This window comes from Silene latifolia, chromosome 10 (assembly GCF_048544455.1).
Source record: "Silene latifolia isolate original U9 population chromosome 10, ASM4854445v1, whole genome shotgun sequence".
In the NCBI taxonomy this organism is placed as follows: domain Eukaryota; kingdom Viridiplantae; phylum Streptophyta; class Magnoliopsida; order Caryophyllales; family Caryophyllaceae; genus Silene; species Silene latifolia.
Genome location: NC_133535.1, coordinates 123639312 through 123659693, shown reverse-complemented (window position 1 = coordinate 123659693; position 20382 = coordinate 123639312).

The window sequence follows — 20382 nt, the reverse complement described above, 5'->3', positions numbered from 1 at the left end:
TACCTTAGCCTCTCTACTAAGCCACACTTGGAGGATCCTTGGCGATCCAAAAGAGGGAGCTTCGCCACAAGAGCCTTCCTTGTCCAAAGCTTGGATAATCTCTCCAAGCACCAACCATGATGGATCTCTACCATGCTCCATTTGCTCAATCACATGGATAAGGGTCATGCTACCATGGCATCTCAGCCCCTCTTTCTTCAAGACATCAACAAAGAGGTACACATGGACAAGGAAAAATGCAAGAGCCCTTCTCCTAGCCACCTCCGAGACATTAGCATCTAATCGGTTTGAAAAGATGTTAATAAGAGCCAACATATCCACACCATGTGGGGCAAGAAGAAAGTTGACTTGGCTTGTTGACAAGCCCAACATGGAACGGAATTTCTCCTTGTAGCACAACCGAGTCGGAGGAAGCACCGGAACGCAACCCGGCCACCCACCAATGGCTCCAACTTCTTCGGCAAGAGGGCAAAGCTCGCCTTTCGGGAAAACGAAAACATGATCTTTCGAATCCCAAAACCGAGAACATGCTTCAAGAAACGAAGGTTGCACTTTGACTTGACGAAGCACCAACAATTGACCAACTCCCATGCAATCGAGTTGATACTTTTCGGGAGGCGACAAATCCCGACACCATTGTCGCAATGCGTTCTCAAAAGCATCCATGAAATATTTTTGTGGAAGAAGAAGAGGTTTTGTAGAGATGTTTTTGTGTTTCGTATGATGAAACAATGAAGCGTAAACGTCCCTATTTACACAAAATGATCAGCGCATTTTTCAGAAAAAGATGAGAGTTGGCTTCCATCGCCAAGCTGCTCGCGCCTCTTTGAGACTTCCCCAGGATTCCCAATGTTGACTTGTCTCTTTCAACATGTGTTTTCTCCTGACACCTCAAACCTCCCGCCAGGAACCTCCCGCCTCTTCGGGATGATTCAAGAAATTTTGTGTTTCCTCACACTCACATTTCCTTGTTTACGCGTTTTACGAAATCCGACACGGTTTTCATGACGCAGCTTTAAACATACGGATTTGTCTTTCTTTTTTTAAGGGGGGAAGGGCTAGTCGCCCCGATCCGCGATGGATCGTTTCCGTGTCAGTCGAATTCCGAAAAATTTTCGCTTTTTTTCGCAATTTTCCGGCAAAAATCAAAATCGAAAATTGATAACACGACATCAATTTTCCTCAAAAACTCAAGCACTCACAAATTCGAGTCTTGACATCAAAAAAGCAAACATACTCACAAAAATCCTTTTCTAAAAATTCTTTCCTGACGGTTTGAGTTTTATATTTTTCGAGTCATTTTCAAAATTTCGATGCAATTCAATTCACGACACGAGTTAATTGCTCAAATTTTCAAATCAATTCCTTTTGATTTCCAAACGCGACGACTTGTCACGGAATTTTCAAAAATCATTTCAAAATTTCAAATTTTAACTTCAAGTTATCTTGGTTAAATTTTGATTTTCAAACAAATGCTTTACGTATTTTCAACCAATTGCTTCTACGTGTTTACGTTTTTGCGTATGTGCTATCTGTTGCCTGTTTTCTACACTAACGATGCAGGAACTGGTACAAACCAAAAGGAGAATCAACAGCCGACAACGCTCCTCCGAAACACAACACAAAAAAGCCAAAAATCACAAAATAAACCACAATCCAAAAACACATATATACAAACCGCGTTACGCAAAATACATCAACAAACGTCTATCATACAGACACTGGCCTAAAACAAACGTCTATCATACAGACACTGGCCTAAGACAACGAACTGGGGGCTATCCGCCACCTACTGAACTAAGCACTCTCTATCCTCTCAAACGGAAAAGAAAGAGAGCAACAGGGGAAACAGAGGAGCAACAGCGAAAGCAGAGGAGGTTACCATGACGATAACCCTCCGCTCCTGCTCCATGACAAAAAAGAAGACAGTGTCTTCTTGAGACTTCGGATGATGAGGAGGCAAGAACCATGATGCGATGCACCATTCCGATCATCGAACCCCACTCATCGCCCCCCCTGTCTATGAGCCACAACGAAAAGGACAAACCGGCCATACCAGCCGCCTATCCTCCTCTACGGAAGCATCCTCCACCACCGCCTCGAATACGGCAGCCTCCTCGGCCGCTACAGCCCCTCCGGGGTCGACTTCCTCCTTCAAAGCCTCAACAATGGACCCCATAGGTCCCAGACAATACCCTGCGATAAAAAAACAACAAACAAAAAACGTCAGCCGAAATTTCGGCATTACGACGGCATGAAATGGATAAACCCAAAAAACAAAAAAAACACAACCTGCAATACAAAAGCAAAGGGCAATCCCGCCCCAAACCATTCACAAAAAAAACACAAAAATGACTCGCCCCTCTTTTCAAGCAAAAGACGAGTCAAAACCACAAAAACGGCATTCAAGACCCATACAAGGTCCGCCAATAACCCCAAAATACATTCCCGACACAATGGGGATTTTTATACGGTTCAAAAAGGCAATTCATATGCTAATTTGAGCCTAAACCGGTCAAAAATTCAAAAACGACCGCAAAAAGGCAAACGTGATTCTATCACGCCTCAAGGTGACCTAAGATACCAATAAGGTCCATTTCAAGGCAAACTGACTCAATTCAAGCCCAAACAGGCGCTTATTTCGTCAGACGTAAGACTGTCGCAAAAGGCAAAAGTCCAATTTTGCCCACAAACATCCAACGAAGGTCCTTAAATGGCAAATACGGGTTTTCCCAACTACAATGCAACCTAGTGGGATCCACTACCCAAGAAAATAAACTTGGTATTGTGAAATGAGACGGTTTCTCGCCTCATTCACGTTTTTCGAGCATAGGGAGCGGGAACGGGGACCAAAATGCAAACTAAAAGCACCCCTATACTCCTAAACAGGTTTCTAACCTAATGCAAACATCAATTTCACTCGAAATCGGCTCAATCAAAAACGCCCAATTCGATTTTTAGGGCAAAATTCGCCCTAATTCAGTCAAGCTAACAATCAACAAATTTGAAAGGATTCAAGAGGAAATGCATACCTTGAGATGACATTTGTTGACAATGGCACAAGTGAAAGCACGCAAGAAGGTCCTTCAATGGCGATATTGCGAGATTTTTGAGGTTGAAAATGAATAATCATCCGCAGCTCAACCTCGCGTCTTTTTAACAGAAAATAGGGAAGCCGGCTTTCATCGACAGATGGCTCGCTTTTGCTTTTTCAGCGAAATTTCGGCTTTGGCCCAATTTCCCATAACAAACTCCAAAGTTTTCGTTGACGATATTGAATGTCGTCATTTCCTCAAAAACAAACAAAACCAAATAGTGAAAATTTAAATTCGCTATTTTCAAAAATTTCAAGCAAACGGCGATCAAAACCGCCAACTTCAAAAATAATAGCGAAAATTCAAAATCGCTATTTTCCTCCAATTTCAAAAATAATGGAGATTATTCAAAAACCGCTATTTCTCCAAATTTTAGACGGTGGCACATAAACCGTCACTTCGATCAATAGTGAAGATTCCAAATTCACTATTTCCATCACATGTCAACGGCGGCACATAAACCGTCACTTCGATCAATAGTGAAGATTCCAAATTCACTATTTCTTTCAAACGTCAACGGCGGCACATAAACCGTCACTTCAAACGCTATAGCAAACTCAAATTTGCTATTTTCCTTCAAAATTAGAACAAACGGCGATCAAAACCGCCACTGCAAATTCAAGCCGACGAATGGTGATAATTGCAAATTCACTATTCCTTCAAATACCAGCAGGGGGCTTCCTCGCGGAACCCACTCATTACAAAAACGGTGATAGTGAAAATCCAAATTCACTATTTCCCCAGCGACATCACGAGTTCGCTACTTTCAAAACAAGCCCAATCGACGCGGCTACTCCCGTGGTCCGTTAACCGACCTCACCACGGCTGGCGAGCCTTTATCCGCAACCTTTAGAGGAAACATCCCGAAGATGCCTCGGGTACATTTCCTTGTCTCGGCTGGCGAGCCCTCCTCACATACGCACCATGGCTGGCGAGCCTTTGTCCGCAACCTTTCAAGGACACATCCCGAAGATGCCTCGGGTACATTTCCTTGTCTCGGCTGGCGAGCCTTACAACGCATCGCGGCTGGCGAGCCCTCCTCACATACGCACCACGGATGGCGAGCCTTTGTCCGCAACCTTTCAAGGACACATCCCGAAGATGCCTCGGGTACATTTCCTTGTCTCGGGTGGCGAGCCTTACAACGCATCGCGGCTGGCGAGCCCTCCTCACATACGCACCATGGCTGGTGAGCCTTTGTCCACAACCTTTCAAGGACACGTCCCGAAGATGCCTCGGGTACATTTCCTTGTCTCGGCTGGCGAGCCTTACAACGCATCGCGGCTGGCGAGCCCTCCTCATATACGCACCATGGTTGGCGAGCCTTTGTCCGCAACCTTTCAAGGACACGTCCCGAAGATGCCTCGGGCACATTTCCTTGTCTCGGCTGGCGAGCCCTCCTCACATACGCACCATGGCTGGCGAGCCTTTGTCCGCAACCTTTCAAGGACACATCCCGAAGATGCCTCGGGTACATTTCCTTGTCTCGGCTGGCGAGCCTTACAACGCATCGTGGCTGGCGAGCCCTCCTCACATACGCACCATGGCTGGCGAGCCTTTGTCCGCAACCTTTCAAGGACACATCCCGAAGATGCCTCGGGTACATTTCCTTGTCTCGGCTGGCGAGCCTTACAACGCATCGCGGCTGGCGAGCCCTCCTCACGTACGCACCACAGCTGGCGAGATTTTGTCCGCAAACATGCAAGGACGTATCCGAAGATACCTCAGGTATGACTCCTTCTTATGGCTGGCGAGCCTTCGTACGTAGTCTAACGGACTTTAAACGACCCACACGGACAATCGATAGACTCTAAAATGTTCCCAACGACAGGTCCTTGACTCGTACTCTCGAGTCGCCTTGGCGTCGCCCTTCCTGACGGCAGGTCCTTGGCCCGAATCCTTTTGAGCCGCCTCGACGTCGCTTGGGTCTCCAGGTTGTAATCTTCGATTGACCTGGGGGCTCTACTTTGACTTTCGCCCTTTCCAAGCCTCGGTCAAAGTGGGGGCTCTGTAGATATCCAGTATCTGCTGAGACTCCAACAAACACCCGATGATTATCGGACTACAACATGATTTGGAATCGCAGCGTTTGATCGACAGTTTGTGTACAACTTTACGTCGGAAAACTTAAAACGATTTCGAAAATAAAACATTTCAAAACATTTCAAAAATCCCTGGAGTGTTTAATGCACGGCGACGCGGTCACGGTGACACTAACTAGAGTCAAAACCGACACCGGACCAAAAACCGACTCGAAAATTCAAATCCTGACTCCAACAACGAGTCAAACCGAGTCAAACACAAAAACCAAAATATCTCAAAGCCTTCTACCTTAAGTTTTCCCGGATTCATGTTGGTCAAGTACCAAACATGTGACTACAAAACCTAGGATAGAACAAATCATGATTGCGTTTGTTGTGAAAGCGACAACACAGCTCGAAGACCCGCGACGTGGCTTGCGCCTCTTTGAGCAGCCCAAGTGGCCACGTCACTCAAAACTCACACAACCACTCATTCTCCTATAAATACCCCTCAAATGCCACCCATTTGAGAGTTACGCGAGTGTCCGCCCCCTCTTTTCTCCCTTAAAATTCTCGACTCGACTTCTAAAGTCACAATCCGACGCGTATTTACGACCTACCGATCGTAAACACGAGCCTTACACATTATTTGGTACCGTCATCGTGCATTAAACCACTTGACCTACCACTTCGACCACTACACCATCACTTAACTTTTAAAACACTCTTTTTACTTACCAAAACGGTTTTAAACCGAGTTTTTTCCGATCAAACGAGTTGTTACACTTACGTCGGTCACTCGCCATAACCAAACATGTAAGTATGAGGGTGTAAAGATCCTCTTTCATTATGTTTTCATTTGTTTCATGACTCTAACATGCTAAAACATGCATAACATGAACCAAAACATGGAATAAACGAGCCAAAACTGATTTTTGGTCTGAGGCAAAAGCCCCTTAGGTCGCCAACTGGCTCGCGCCTAAATGGGGTACTCAGACCAGAGATCAACCGTGTTTGTTCTCGTCATTTCCCTTAATCCATTTTTCATATTTGTAATCGGTTTTTACCATTTCAAGTATTTTCGAAACCTTTTTGTTTCATTTCACATGTTTTAACCATAAAGCATTTTTCACCCTTGGTTCCCCATACCATGACGGTTAAATCCGTGTTTCGGTGATAATATTTGGTTAATGACATTTAAAAGGTATTTTAAAGCCTTTTATTTCATTTCCTCACATTTTCAAGCAAACATATTAGTCACCAACACAAAATCATCCTTGGTTCTACATATCATGCCGGATTTTAACCCGGGTACGATGACGAGTATCGACTAATTACATTCGAAATGGACTTAAAACAATTAGTCCATAATCATTTTTCAAAACTATTCATGTCAAGTTTGTCAAATCGAACCCGATACCGAATATTATCAAATAATGATGATTATTCGGGTCTAGTTCTTCACATCAACAAATGCGGTCTAAACGACCCTTTCAAAATCAAACCGGGCTCAAACACCCATTTTCAACACGTTTTATAACGTTTTATAAACAGTCAGAACACTGCATACAACCGTTGGCTAACCCGCGCCTCAAGCAGGCTCCTCATTTCTCATTTTCAAAACCAGAGGGAGGCTCCTTACACCGCCGGCTGGCTCGCGCCTCTTATAGCCATCTGGTACAGGGCCTGTTCCCTTCCAGCATTAGTCTAGGACGATCCCGACTTCGGTTAACCCTGTAACACCCCCATATTCAGAGGAGCCTTAACTAGGCCTTCCTTAGCATATAAGGGCGTTACCATCTCGGTTGCCCGAGGATAGTAATAATCAAATGTCGATGAGAGAACTATGATGTTATATTACAAGTGATTTAAACCAACAGACAATATAAAGACACAACTCAAAGCTACACTCTAATGCTAACAAATCTCGTGAAGACTCATCCCTGCCCGGACTCCAGCTATCAACAACATCAATACCTGCTAAGACCGACTGCTCACCATAAGGGATCACGGCAGACACATAACAAACAAAACAACCACACAAGGTCAGTACTGAGATAAGATACGGCAACAACAACAACATAGCTATCAACACGACACAACGCTATCAAGCTCACACACAATAACAATAATCCAATCAACCTCTGCCACTGACTGTCCACTGGACCAGCCGTGCCAGTGGGGGACCGCAGCCGTTCCCACCTAAGCCCCGCTCATCATATCGAGCGATAACCCTGTCCATTAATGTGCACATCCCCTTCCGTGGCGGGTTCCACGAAGGGCGAAACTAGGGCGTCAAGTCACTCCCGCAAGTGACTCCACTCAGCCGAGAACGCATCTCGAGAACCAAAGACAACAGCCACAATCACAACCGTCACAATACAATTACGATATTAAGCAATCACAATACAACCACAACAACCGACACACTAGACTATCTACAGAAACTGAGTAGGCGAACCTACCTTTAAGCAACTGCAACCATTCCATGCCGACATACAACATATCCAGCAATCAAGCAATGCCTATAACCACAATAGAACATCTATTACTACCAAGCAAACCCTAACTGCAAAGATGAGGATACGGATGATGATTATGACATACCTATAAGGAGAAACCCGGTAAAAAACCGCTACCCGACTCAAGTGACGCTCTCCTAAGGCACAAGAACCTTCAAAGGGCTTCCATGGAGGTTTTAAGGTGAAGGGAAGGGAAAGAGGCGACCAAAGGATAGGAGGAAAGGGGCGGAAATGAATTGCGGATATAACAAAACGCGATATAAAACCCTCGCTGAAAACTCGGTACTCAATCGAGTATCCAACCTACTCGATCGAGTGGCCCCCTACTCGATCGAGTAACCTAGCTACTCGATCGAGTAGCCTCTACTCTATCGAGTACCACTCATAACTCGTAACCCAAGATAGTTTGGCACGCATTTCTAAGACTATTCCCGCTCCCAAGGTCAGTCAACGCTGGTCAAAGGGTCTCTAAAAGGGCGGGTATTACAAACCCGGATATAGGACGGATCAGATGACTATTCAAACCATATTTGCAAAATGCATTACTAAGACAAATGGATCATGTTATGCACCCTAAACCTAATACGGTAAATGGATGTTTAATTTCCGTCTTGCATGCAAATCAATCATTAATCCAACTCGACATCTTATATTTGATACTTGGATTAAATCAACCGACTTAGAAAGCTCTCACATGTTAGGTTTAAATCATTGGATGCGCATTCATGCATTTAAACCGTTTATCAACTTTTGCATTCAACCAACCAAGATCGATCAGTAGAGGCCACTAAACGCGGGAGGGATTGGGTGTCTGATTAACGGGCTTCCCAATACGTACCTTCACCTCTTACTCAGAAACTTTGGATAGTGGACGACCTTATCCAGGGCGTACGAGAGTCATTCTAGAGATAGGATGCTAAAGATGGATGATTTCCTTATCTTTAGTACCTATGTCAAACGCTGCTTTGTGCTTCAATTTGACCGAGGTATAAAGTGGATTTCGAAAGGGTTCCAGGCATCCCACAAATGCTTGGTGGCGACTACGAACATCTCTAATCGTTTCGAGACCCTTACCGAGACGAAACCGACCGATCTAAAACGATCCGGTCGAAAGCACCTTTACGCCGTTGAGCGTGGCTTTCAAAAGACCGTTGCATGTCCACAGATTGGCTTGGCGTGCAGGTGGCCCGTGACTACGGACCGGTAAGTGGCCCAAATCCACAGACCGAGACGTGGCCCATGTCCACAGGGGTCACCTCCGGAAAACTCTTGGGACATGTCGTTAGCAAAAGAGGCATTGAGATTGATCCAACCAAAATAAAAGCCCTTCAGCAAATGCCTCGGCCTAGGAACGAGAAGGAGATTCGGGGATTTCTCGGTCAGGTCAAATACATCAGCCGCTTCAGTGCCAAGCTCACCATGATTTGTGAACCAATATTCAGGAAGCTTCGCGCCTTCGATCACGACGATTGGGACGACGACTGTCAAAAGGCCTTCGACAGGATAAAGGAAATCCTATCCAAACCTCCTGTTCTCATGCCACCTCAACCGGGGATTCCTTTATCGCTATACCTGACTGTTACTAATACAGCCATGGGAGCAATGTTAGCACAAACAGTCGGCAACGAAGAACGAGCCATCTACTACATCAGCAAGAAGTTCATCGAGTACGAGGCAAGGTATACCCAACTGGAGAAGACATGCCTTTCCCTAGTATGGTCAATAAAGAAGCTGCGGCATTACATGCTCAGCTACACGGTCCACATCTACTCCAAGATGGACCCGGTCAAATACATCTTCGAAAAACCCGTACTAAACGGAAGGCTGTCTAGGTGGACACCCATGCTGTCTGAGTTTGATCTCAAGTTTTTACCCTTCAAGGTTATCAAGGGAAGAGCAGTTGCCGATTTCCTAGCTGAAAATCCCGTCAACGAGGATGCAACAACCGACACATGGTCACTTCCTGACGAAGACATCCTTTGTGCCGATTCCGACGCATGGGACCTATACTTCGACGGTGCATCTAATCTGAGAGGCTTTGGGGTAGGAATCCTTCTAATATCACCGAAGGGAGAACATGTTCCGATCTCGGTCAAGCTAGACTTTGTCGTCACCAACAATGCCGCTGAATATGAAGCATGCCTCATCGGCCTACAATCAGCCATCACACTTGGCATCAGGAGACTGAGGGTCCACGGCGATATCTCACTCATCATCAATCAGGTGTCCGGATCATGGAAAATCCGATCCGACAACTTAGCTCCCTACCGAGCAAAAATCAATCAAGAGGCCGAGTTCTTCGACCAAGTCGATTATTTCCACTTGCCGCGAGAGGAAAGTCAATTTGCCGATGCCCTGGCAAAGATTGCCGCACTCGTCAACATACCTGACGACATGACGTCGATGCCCCTATGTGTCGAGAGAAGGAGCGAGCCAGCTCACGTTTGTGCCATCAACGACGACGAGGAAAGCCATGATGAACCTTGGTACCAAGCCATCTTCAACTACAAAACCAAAAACGAATTCCCTCCCAACTCTGATCAAAGAGGACAAAGAACCATCCGTTTACTTGTATCACAATTTGTGATAAACCAAGATCAACTATACAAAAGAACACCCCAAGGAATTCTCCTCCTTTGCATTGACCATCACAAAGCCAAAAAGTAATGAGAGAGGTCCGCGATGGAGAATGTGGCCCTCACATGAGTGCAATGATGCTTACTCGAAAAATCACACGACTAGGCTACTACTGGACCACCATGGAAGCCGACTGCCGTAACTATGTCAAACATTGCCACAATTGCCAAATCTTCGCCAACATACAACACATACCACCATCCCTTTTATACACAATGACCTCACCCTGGCCTTTCTCAACCTGGGGCATCGACATCATCGGGAAAGTCAACCCGATAGGCACCAAGGGGCATTGCTTCATCGTCGTCGCCATCGACTACTTCACCAAATGGGTTGAAGCATAGTCATATGCAGTCTTAACCGCCAAACAAGTGGCCAAGTTCATCCAGAACAACATCATCTGCAGATATGGGGTACCCCATGAAATCATCAGCGACCAAGGCTCTCACTTCCGGGCGGAAACTCAAGCTTTGCTAAACAAATACAAAATCAAACGACATCGATCATCCCCCTACCGTCCCCAAACTAACGGAGCGGTAGAGGCAGCAAACAAAACTCTTGTCACCATTATCAAGAAAATGCAAGACAACTACCGCGATTGGCCGAGCAAACTCCCATTCGCACTCTGGGGATACCGAACCTCCATTCGAACACCGACAGGCGCCACACCCTTCTACCTAGCATATGGCATGGAGGTGGTTCAACTGGTAGTGTTAGAGGTCCCTTCTCTACGCATCCTACTGGAGAGTCAAGTCCCTGAGGCGGAATGGACCCGTCAAAGGTACGAGCAACTCACTCTTCTAGACGAATGGTGACTCAACGCCTTGCACAACGTCCAACTATACCAACGACGTATACAACGGGCATTCAACAAGAAGGTTAAACCCAGGAACATCAAGGAGAGCGACTTGGTCCTCAAGTCAGTTCGAGCACCATTGCCCGTCGATCCGAGGGGGAAATTCAAACCCAACTGAGCCGGGCCATACCTGGTCAAGAAAATACTTTCGGGAGGCACAGTGAGACTAAGTGACCTATGATACGTCTATCGTATACCTATCAAAAATAAACTAACTAAACTAACTATATAGCTAGGGAAGTCAGGTCGATCTCCCCAGGGAGGCAAGATATCTGTAAAAGTCCGTCTATTTGGTCACAAATGGGGGGGGTTGTTTGAATTGTTTTCTAAACTAATGGTTTAAAGGAAGAGAAGTAGAGAAAAGAGCAGTAAAAGCAGGAAAATAGATTTAAACTATCAAATAGAGAAAGGTCATGTCAGGATTTCGGTTCACTACGGTAGTCCAGTGACTCAACTGTAAACAACTTAGACAGATTAATGCGAGACGGATATGGAAAGGTCCTTTCGGTCCACTTTCTATCCTAAATTACCACTAACTTAACTTTCATCCTCGTCAGGGTAGTCTACTGTTCATAGCAGGCTTATTTAGTCCAATCTTCGATCTAGGATTAATTTTAGCCAGATTAAAGGATGACTCAGAAGCGTGCACTAAACTAAGTCGGTAAAATACAATTAAATTGCTATGGTGACAGAATCTCACAATTAATTCATCTAAACTATTTACTACATCGTCACATTTCTACCGTAGATCCCCTAATCCCAACATGAATTAGATTTAGCTACTCATATTGCTATTAATATTATCAAAACTAACTGCAGATAAATAAACAGCATTCAACATATTAAAACTATAAATAAATTGCATAAAAGGTAAATTAGGGCAAAAGAATAAACGAAGTAAAACAAAGGATTAAAGCAAACAAACGATTGATTATTATTAAGAGAAGAGGAAGAGATTACAATCGTGTGAATCCGGCGTAAAGAACAATCAAATCCGAGCGAAATAAATCCCAAAACAAAATTACAGTGAAGGAGAAAGTAGTACGCAGTCTTGAATGATAGATAAACTTTGATAGTGGAAAAAATTAGATCCTAATAACCTAGTAACGTAATGCTTAAATAGAAAAACAACTAAGTCCATAAGATAAAATAAAATCACGGGCTAATTAAAGCCCACGCCAGCAGAAACCACTCGATCGAGCAAAACTCAGGATAATCTACTCGATCGAGTAGAATAGTTACTCGATCGAGTAACCCCTCTTTACAGCACTTCTGGATCGAGTAGAAAAGCACTCGATCGATCAACTGGGGCCATGAAAACCACTCGATCGAGTGGTAAAACTACTCGATCGAGTCTTCTGTCTTCAATTCAGCTCAAATCCACGCCCGACTGCCTCGTAAACCGTGCCTTCACGCTTACCAATGCAGTATCTCACTCTGGAGAAATCCCGTCTCCTCTAAATGCATGCAAAAAGGACGAAAAAGGGTACGATTCCACTACTTTCGCGTTCATTTCTACAAAACGAACCAAAGTAGCCAATTCGAGGCATAATACTATATAAACAGTACAAAAATGCATAGAAATGCGTGCTAAAATAGGCTAATAAGACTATACAATATGCACGTATCAAATCTCCCCAAACCGAACCTTTACTCGTCCTCGAGTAAACTAAAATGCAACTAATGGAACGGAAATGAAAACTCAGAGCTAGCTTAACTTATCTACTTGAACCAATTTAATGCAACAAAAACTAACAGTTATAGCTAAGCAGTCAATACGCAAACGAATTATAAGCTGTTCAGAAATATAGCCAATCTATCGACCTTGCAAGACCAACAAAATCGGACTCTCTCGTGGTCACTCTTCTCTTATGAAGCAAAGGGTGAATGTTATATGTAAAAGAGAGAAGAAAAGGCAGTCACTCACCTAACTGCGACCTACATAGCATGCATGCAACAAAAATGAAAGACAATTCAAGTACTAATGCACACACTCCAACCAATAGTGTCCGTCACAGCCGAGGGCTTACAAATAATATGGGAATAGTGAGGTTCAGGTGAGAAAAGGCAAAACAAGTTATGGTAATGTGGAGGTAAAAGCGTCAAGCTAGTTCCTAAACAGGACCATATAAGACCATCCAAATCTCAACTGACTGAAAAACTAAGTACAAGTGCCCTTCATTTGGCACACAGCTCACTAAACTCAAACACAATCTCCTTAAAAATATAAAATAAGAATGGAGGAGTTAGACGGTCACAAACTTTCCTTTTTTAAACACCGTCTAAATGAATCAAATCAAACAAATGAAACTCTTTTTTTTTCCCTTTTTTTTCCTCTTTTTCACGTGAATCAGCTTCCTCTTTTTTTTTCATTTTTCATTTTTTTTTTCTTTTTCTTTCTTTCACGTTTTTTTTTTCTTTTCCTCCCTCCTCTATTTACACCAACTCCATACAAATAAATACAGGCCAAACTGCAGATGGAAAATCATACCACAAAAGACATACTAAACTAGCTTGACTAGGCAGACTTAATTTTGGATGTAGCTAATGGGTCAAAAAGGCAAGTTTTGGCTAAAGTGGAGCTAAATGAGTGAAAAATATAAGAAAAGGGGAAAATTTGCAAGCACCTCCCTGCATGTGACACCAACCACAAACCCGAATATGTGCATTTGACAAGAAATTGAATGTCATAAAAGTGCAAAAATGATGAACATGCTATGCAAGGAGTACTACTCTCAATTCCTAATGAACCGGTCATGAATGTCACCAGTTATGGGCTCTAAAACTCAGAATTTATGGAGTAGTTTGCCAATTTATCAGTCAAGTCTAAATAAATCGGCTATATTTGAACAGAAACTCGTAGATTATACGTATGACAAAGCTAATAACTATCAACAGAAGTGCAAGGCTCAAGTAAAATTGACAAGTTATAGTGCATTATCATCACGGAAATCTACCGTTCCGACTCAACCTATATGCAAAAATAAACGTGAATTTTTTTGAAATTTTTTGAAATTTTCTATTTTTTTTTATTTTTTAAGTTTTTAATGAAATAAATAAACAATGCAAGCTGAAATAAATAAACGTGAATGCAAAACAAATGCAAATGCAGACTCAAAAGGATGCAATACCCTCCCCAAACCAAAACGGACAACGCCCTCGTTGTCCTCCAGTATACACCAGCAGATATATACAGGGGAACGGGAATATACAACCAATAAAGAATAAAAACAATAAAATAAAGAGGAGACAAAAATAAAAGAGTAAGATATACATACAAAACACGAACTTCCCCAAACCAGCCAGAAAACTGGGGAAGTGAGTAGACTAGTAGCTACTCATCAGCCTCCTCGTCACGGATGTCCTCCACCCTGAACTCCGGATCCTCCTCCTCCTCCTCTGCTCAGCGCGAGCTCTCTCCACAGCCACCATTGGGTCCTCGTCCTCCTCCTCCTCCTCCTCAGCAGACTCCGGGTACCCCTCAGCTGGGTACCGGTAAAAGGAAGCGTGTGGCCAACCCTCTAGGATCGGATGGTGTCACCTCAAGTGGTACTCGTACAGAGGGTGCAAGGTAAGAGCTAAGTCCCTCTCCATACGAGCCTGTCGTTCTGCAATCTCAAGCAATAAACCGTCACGGCGCCCTTGGTCCATGACCGCGGATGCCACAAAGGGTGGAGGTGGTACGAAAGTAGCCGGTAGGACCGGGTGTGCCTGTGTCTGGTCGGTGGGTGCAGGAGTAGGAGTGGGAGTAGGAGTAGGGGTCGGGATGGGAGTAGCCGTGGAAGGCTGGGTACTCCCAGAAGGTGTGGACCCCTCTCCAGTCTCAAGTCTACGCCACTTCTTGGCGGCGGGTAAAGTGGGAGGTGGTCGGAGTGGAAGGTGGTAGTCCGGTGGAGGTGGTAGTCGGTCGCCCCTAGCGACAGTAGGCAAAGGGGCTAGACGGGGGAGAGTGTCACAAGGTAGGTCCACAGACAAGGAACCGTCTATCTTCCATGTCTGGTAGTCTGGGGTCAGCCAATGCTGAGAAAGCATGGCATCCAGACTCAGATACCTCTCTCCCTCGAGGTACTGCAAGTCACGAGGCCAGACGGGGAAAAGGGAACGGGCAAGAATGGTGGCTATGCCACCGCAGGCAATAGATCCCGTCTCCTTCAGCCCCTGGGCCTGAAAGTACTGGGCGGTCAGATAGGCAATGTTGAGGGTAAAAGGACCCTCACAGTCAACGTTCAGGTAACCGCCCAGGATGGAGAGCTCGGTGTTGGTGATGTTGTTCGGCTCCTTTCGGCCGAAAATGGTGCTCCCCATCAATCTAAGAGAGTAACGGGCGGGGGGAAGGTGGACCTGTGCGAGCTTTCGCTCGGGAAAGGTGGTCTGGGCCAAGGTCCTCCAAAGCTGACGAATGACCCTCCTAGGGGCGGTAGCGTCGCCCGTAGAGGAGAGGCCAAGTATGCGACCAAACTCCTCCAAAGTCATCGGAAACGTCCAGTTGAACAACCGGAACGACACAGAAGAACTAGTAGGGGCAGGATCGTGTGCCCCGGAGGAGAAGGTGAAGGAGCTGAGGAACTCAAAACTCAGCTCCAGAAAGGTACGACCGCTCATAGTGATGAGTCCGGCCATCCCCGTGCCCCGTAGAAGCTCACAAACGGACTCGTAGATGCCGAGTCTCTCAAGTGCCGGTTTATCTAAAAACCGGGAAGGTACGAACTCACAGCCTAGAAGGTGATAAAACCTCTTACGATATATGGCGTTAATAAAAATTACCTGCGGGTAGTCTGGGTGAGAGTCGAGGGAGTTATCCCCTCGAACAGTGATCGTGCCACAAGGAGAAGCAGCTGAAGTGGAGGGAGCGGCAGAAGTAGAGGTAGCAGGAGCTGGTGTAGAACGGGAACGTCCACGACCTCGGCCCCGGCCTCTAGAACCCGAAGTAGAAGCTCGTCCAGTGACGGTGCAAGGAACTAGGGCCTCTCTAAAGGCAGCTGCAATTGCAGGTGAGTCCGCCACAGGTGTGAAAACAGCGGCTGGAGTAGAGGTTGTGGCTGTTGTGGCCACCACTGACGAAGAAAGACTAGCAGCAGTGCTAGCAGTGGTGGTGGCCGTAACTAAAGTGGCAGCCGAAACAGAGCTAGCAGCAGTGCTAGCTGGGGTAAAAACTGTACCGGCAGCTGAAACCAAAAACACAGAAGTGATGGCCGGTGCGGAGACGGTAGTAACAGCAGGGACTACCGTCTCAGACAGAGACAAAGATGGACTAGCAGAAGAACTCGACGACGGCATCGAACTGGAATCCATCCTGAACAAATTGGGCATGGGAATTGATAAGAGAACAGAGGCTAAACAGCATGAAAACAGCGTGAAAACAGCGTGACAATTCCCAAATAGTCGAAAAAAATCGACTACAGCCCGAGAAATTCCCAATTTTCCTCAAAATTTTCGAATTAAAGCATGTAAACAGCGATAGGGGCGGGATAGCAAGTATCAACAGCAGCAATTAAACAACAACTGAGGTAAATTAAGCATGAAAGCATGAAAACCCAGTATGAGAGTCGAAAATTTCGACTGTAAAGACCCCTTAACGCAAATTTCGCGCAAAATTCGAATTTAAACATGTTTAAGCAATGAGGAATGGGGATTGATCATCAAGTAAGACAAAGAAGGGCAAGCAATGACAGTATAAGTCGAAAAACTCGACTAAGAAAGCAATTTCGAAGCCCTAATTCCAATTCACCTCATAAAAATGCAAAAAAAAGATAAAATTGTGGGAAATAATCTGTATACTTCCCTTTAACATGAAGGATTATAACGATATAATAAAGATGATCTATGGTCATAAAATAAAATACATAAGCATAAGTAAAAAGATTTAGAATTAAGCTCGGGTCCTTGCAAAATTGGCCTAAGAACAATATCAAAATTGATATTCGCCTATTAGTTGCACCCAAGACGATCTAAGATATACCCTTTGATTATGCTAGAAATCAAACTAAAATTTTCTGTAAAATTTTATTGGCTTTGTGTTTTGTGATGAGAAAGAGGAGGCAAGGTCAGAAAAAGAATTAGGTTAGAAATAATTCTCCACCTTTCTTTTTATATAGACCGAAATCCGAAATCAATTAGGAAAAGGAAAACCTCCCTAATTTCGGCCAACTGAACCGAAATAAGGAGTATTTTCTCCTTATTTTGGTCTTTCCAAAAATATATAAAGTGTGTTAAATTGTCATCTAGTGAGGATCGAACCCATGACCTCTTGGCTTGTGTACCCTCACTATTACCACTATGACACATTCAACTTGTTGATATTAAATACAACTGATTATATTTAACTACGAATTAACAGATTAATTCTTTCAAACTAACCTTATATATATTTAATTAAATATAACTTATTATATTTAATTTACGAATTGACAGTTAATTCGTCTCAACTTAATATTATTTAATTTTCATTAAATAATTATCTCATCAACACATTGACTAACTTTTTAGTCATTTTGGGCATCAATGTAATTATATTTCTATAACCACATTTCTCAAATACGTCCTATAGGTGTGACCTTTAAGGACCAGTTGATCACCGCCATCTGTATGATAATAACGTCAAACTTTCTAGCAAGCCAACCGTTATTAGGTAAACGTTAATCAACTGATTAAATATACGAAGTATACCCTTGTGAACCTATAAGAGATTTACAAATGCTATCACACTAATTTGTGGAGGACACAAGCTCCAACAAACTCCCACTTGTCCTCACAAGTGTATGTGCGATAACCGATTCTCATATCCTTTAAAATTTCTCCCACTCAATGTAAAACAATTTGCAAATCCGAATTCACAAAGGTCGTATTTTACAAGCGATCAGTATCAAGAGTGGTTTTCCCGACTAGAGAGTAACTTAACTGATAAACGAATCAACAATCGAGCATGGCCATGCATTTCAGTTACAACTCCTCGAGTGGCCCTGAGAAATAACTATACCTGATAAGGGATGGATATTTTCCTCAACTCAAATCTTGTAGATGTAAGCACGGTATGAAATGACCCAGAAAAAATCTACTTAGCCCCAGTTACGGTAGACTGTGAGAAAGAAACCAAAGTCACCCAAAGACTGCCTTAATCTCAAGAGATAGTTGATAGTCAAAAGAATCGACTCTAGGTACACAATAGATGTCCTATCCACGACCTGGCACCGAATGTTATAAAACATTTAGGACTCCATTACGTTGTCACAAATAAAAATTGTCCTACGAGGTATCGTCATAATCTCGTATCTGTGATCGATTAGTCAACCGTTTAACTTATGGCTCGTTGAACCCACCATCAATCGACTGCACAATATAATAGCCGGAGTTATCAGCTTACATTGGCGATTACGGACCTAAACAAATATAACGTAATTCAGTTCACTTTGTGGCGTTCAATGTTGTCAGTACAATCCACATGAAAAACAAAATATTATATATATAAAATGATGAAGTTATAAATAATATATGAAAAAGATAATGTATCAAATCCATAATCAAGTACTACAACTTAGGAACATGTTTAATTCCCATGGAATTAACATGCCCTACATGCTTATCATAATTCAACGGTTTGGTGAGAGGATCTGCGATGTTATCATCCGTCGCAATCTTGTCAATCACTATCTCTTCTTGCTCCACGTAATCACGGATCAGGTGAGCCTTCCGAAGTACATGTCTAGATTTGTTGCTAGACTTTGGCTCCTTAGCCTGGAAGATGGCACCTCTATTGTCACAATAGATGGTGATCGGGTCATTCGAACTAGGAACTACCGAAAGCCCTTGTAAGAATTGACGCATCCATATCGCTTCCTTTGCTGCCTCCGAAGCGGCATAGTACTCGGATTCAGTAGTAGAATCTGCTACAACACTGTTTGGAACTCTTCCACTGACCGCAGCACCATTAAGAGTGAAGACGAACCCGGACTGAGATTTTGAATCATCTCGATCCGTTTGGAAGCTAGCATCTGCGTAACCGGTTGCGCATAGCTTAGTATCGCCTCCATAAGTCAATACCCAATCCTTAGTCCTCCGTAGGTACTTGAGGATATTTTTGACTGCTATCCAGTGTGTCTCACCTGGAGTCTTTTGGTACCGACTCGTCATACTCAATGCATATGCCACGTCTGGACGTGTGCATATCATGGCATACATGATTGATCCTATTGCAGAAGCATAAGGAACACGACTCATGCGCTCAATACCTTCAGGCGTCGTGGGTGACTGAGACTTGCTCAACTACATCCCAGTCGTCATAGGAAGGTTCCCCTTCTTGGAGTTGGTCATACTGAACCTCTCAAGAACCTTATCTAGATAAGACTCCTGACTAAGTGATAACGTCCGTCGTGATCTATCTCGGTAGATACGGATTCCCAAAATACGTTGTGCCTCACCCAGATCTTTCATCTGGAAATGGTTCTTCAACCATTCTTTAACCGAATAAAGGAGAGGAATGTCATTCCCAATCAAGAGTATGTCATCGACATACAATATCAAGAATACAATCTTGTTCCCACTCGACTTGATATATAAGCATGGTTCTTCGACCGATCGAGTGAAACCATACTCTTTTATCACTTGGTCGAAAAGATGATTCCAACTCCGAGAGGCTTGCTTAAGTCCATAAATGGAACGCTTAAGCTTGCATACTTTCTTAGGATGTTTAGGATCTATGAAACCTTCGGGTTGCACCATGTACAACTCTTCCTCCAAATACCCGTTTAAGAAGGCGGTTTTCACATCCATTTGCCAAATCTCATAATCATGAAATGCGGCAATCGCTAAGATTATCCGAATGGAACGTAGCATGACTACAGGTGCAAAAATCTCATCATAATGCAATCCTTGCACTTGAGTGAAACCTTTTGCCACAAGTCGTGCCTTATAGATATCAGTTTGCGCGTCTACGTAACGCTTTATTTTGTAAAGCCATTTGCACTGTAGAGGTTTTACCTTATTAGGTAAATCAACTAGATCCCATACGTTATTCTCATACATGGAGTCTATCTCGGATTGCATGGCTTCGAGCCATAGCTTTGAGTCGGAACAGGTCATAGCACCTTTATAGGTTGCGGGTTCATTACTTTCTAGAAGTAAAACATCATTCTCCTCGACCATACCAATGTATCTGTCCGGAGGATGAGAGTCTCTACCCGACCTCCTAGGTTCCTCAGGAATATTAACCGTATCATCAGTTGGAGGTACAGCTTCCTTCATCTGTTCCTCGGTTG